Source organism: Rosa chinensis, chromosome 5 (genome assembly GCF_002994745.2).
Source record: "Rosa chinensis cultivar Old Blush chromosome 5, RchiOBHm-V2, whole genome shotgun sequence".
Classification (NCBI taxonomy): Eukaryota; Viridiplantae; Streptophyta; class Magnoliopsida; order Rosales; family Rosaceae; genus Rosa; species Rosa chinensis.
In genome coordinates this window covers 43,359,881-43,363,292 of record NC_037092.1, presented here as the reverse complement: position 1 = coordinate 43,363,292, position 3,412 = coordinate 43,359,881, and positions in this window count along the sequence as shown.

Sequence of the window (3,412 nt, the reverse complement as noted above, 5' to 3'; positions counted from 1 at the left end):
GAATGTGAAAAATAAGTATTTTTCAATCCCCGGCAACGGCGCCAAAAATTGATACGCCCAAAATAGACGCTCAACTTAACCCTGCAAGATGTAGTCGTTAGCAATATAGAGTAAGCAGGGATCGTTCAAGCCGGGGATTGAGGGTAACAAATTAATCACACAAAATAAAAACAAACTAATTTAAACTAACTAAAACACAAATCAAACAAACAAAATCTGAAACTAAACAAACAAAACGTCAAACACATAAAAGAGAGAAAAAGAGGGCAGAAAACAGAAGGGGATAGAAAGGGGCTCTGCAATCCTAAACAAGAACAATATTTTGGGGTTTTTGGTTTTTAACGAAAATAAAAGAAAATACAAAAGGAAAACGATTTTGATTTTAGGTTTTGAGAAAATAAGATGGAGAACATGTTAGAGACTCGGAAATCCACCACCAATTACTTTCGAACAATATTAAGTTAACCTAGATTCAATTACTGAGGTGTGAATAGAAACCAACCAAGAAACAAGTCGGAGCAGATCATGTCCCTTATTAATGTTTCCCTAATTACTTAGTCTACGTGAACGCACAATAGCTAAGCCTATCAAACATGCAATCAAGGTATAGAACGCTATCCTATCAACAACACATATAGTGTCAACACATTTGAAGCATTAAGATCTCATGGAAACGATTGATTATAGAGTTGCAGTCTAGTGTGGAACGCCTACCTAGCATGCTCTTCTAGTTGTTTAAGACATCAGCTTTTGTCCAAAGCCTTGCATACTTGTGGATTAGAAAACAAGACGATTAGGTGAATTATTTTCTAAACCTAGCTCCAATTACATGCATATATCCTAAGTGTCGACCCAAAGAACATAAACACATAAAAGTTTTCAATCAAGCAGAAATAAACAACCAATTCACACCAAAGATCAAGAAAATAGATTTAAACAAACATATGTTCTACATAATTGGGGCTTCAAACCTCGCCCCTAACAAAAAGATAGTTAGTTACACATCGTTTTAAAAACCAAAATAAAACAAATAGAGAAGAAGAAAAAGATGATGGCGGATGAATGAGAAAGAGAGATAGAAGAGAAGGTGAAAGGCGTGGTCCTCTTCAACGTGTGCAGAAGCTCAATATATATAGGAGAAATTCAGCCCTAGTTTCCTTCTTCAACAATGCTTTTAAAACCTTCCCTTGTTGCTTGAGGATTCCTTTAATTGGTGCACAATTAAATGATTTTCAAGCCTTGGTAATCTTGTTTATCTTGTAGAATTATTCTAGGACTCTCCTTAATATTTTAAGCAGCAATAACCTTCCAAAAATGCCCTAGAAATCCGTCCAAAGAAGAATCTCGGCCAAAATGCCCTGTTTTGACTAGGATTCAATTTCTGTCTCTGAAGCTTCCTTCTTGGACAAGGAACGACTCTGTCTTGACAAGTTTCTGGATGGTTCTTGACTCCCACGTTCTCTATGACATCTTATATTCTAGATTGATCAACAACCTTCTGGAAAAACTCCAAGAAAATCGCCGAAAAGATCTCCCAAAAAGCTTCGTGAAAAGCTGACAGTTTCTGCCTTATCGGGAAGCCTACTTTGCGCTTGGTTTCCTACTGCCTCGTTGATTCTTCTGACTATTTATTTAGCTGTAGTTGAAGTATAACATCATGTCCTCAAGTATCACTGACCCTTTCTGCAAAGGTGCATCTGGAATGATGCAAGAATCTCTCCTAAAAATCGTTCCCAGAAAGCTGATTCTGAAACTGCAGTTTTCTGCTTTGCAGCAACTGTTTTGAACAACTTTTTCTGTGGACTTCCCTTGTAATTTCTAGCCAAATGGTTGATCAAAATTAGTCCTCTGCATCATTACTACACGATCCATGGCTTCGTTGCTCCCTTTAAGCTCCTATTTCTCTTGAATCACTACACAAACTACCTAAAAGAAAAACAAAGTTAAAACAGACTTTTTAAAGGAATTAACCAAGAAAAGTGTAAGGGATTTCACACTATATTTATCACATTTATGCTCCTATCAAGACTACAATTTTCTGTCGTCCCAATGCCAAAAATACAATAGACTTCTATTTGATTTTTGTGTTGTTTTTGTTTAGCTGCAACCACACATTTTGGTGTGCTTTTGTTGTAGCTTGCAATTTGAGATAACACATTAATAGTCTCCTGTTACAACTGGTATACATGCATCTGGAAATTAAAATTGCTCATTCATGAAACTATAAAATCCACATCCAAAATCATTCATTGCAATTTCCACTAATCCATCATTGTCTCATGTACACAAACCTAATCATGAGCATCAGTTCAAAATGGCTCATATCTACTAATTTGAATCTGCAAACAAGTCCAAATTCTTAATGAAGGAAAAATTTCTACTAGACACAAGTTAAATATAGGAACTAGCTAGTTGTACTACTGTATTACACCTGGTGGCTTCCCTTGGGGTTCACATAATCTCCATAATTGTCCCTTGACAGCTTCCTACACAGAAGCATGCATGATTATCACCAAAATAGGGGAGAAACAAACATAACATGTTAAAAGGAAATCTCAATTAAGATGCCACTCTTGTAGAAATGAACTAATATAACATGACCAAACATACTAGGGGTACTCATGTGCTTAGACGAGAAGATATTTTGATGTAATAGTTGCCTATTTTAGTTTCTTATATAGAAATAAACAGATTCATAACAAAAATGTTTGGAAACTTGGCATAAATTACTGGATACTAATGGTTATAATGGCCAGGACTCATATCCAATGGTCAAAACAAGAACAAATGCAGATGTCCACTCAAGAAAAAATAAAAAATTGCAGAAACTAAACAATTACCTGTAGTTACTTCATCTACCACAGTAGAGCAATAGAGATCGATAGAAATCATTGACGTGAAGCTGCTTCCCAGATTGGGTTTGTGAGAAGTCAGAAGAGTTGTTGCTCCACCAGTTGTTCCAGCAAAAAGAAAAAGAACATCCCAGCTAGAAGCTCGGGGTGCAAGTCTTTGACCTTGGCCTTCTCCTCCTGAAATCATCACAACATATCATGAACACAACATAATCTTGTTTCAGTTACTACTTCTATGCTGCGGTTGATTGTATTTTCATACCACATAATCATAATATCATTTTCGGTATCCAAGATACAATCCATAGCCACCCATTAACAGCCTACGCAGATCAAATCATAGACAACAATGTGAAGCGACTCTTACGCAAGATTAATAAGGTATATCATGCTATACAAATGCATAGGAGAAGTGCACTTGGTACTCTCAGAAAAGGGTGGAAGAAAAATGATATGCCTCTAAACTATCAAAGGAAAGCTAATCAGCACGACAATATAGCAGTGCTGCAGAAAGAACATGACAGTGATACTGTTTTCAGAAATTCCTGCAATAGACCTGT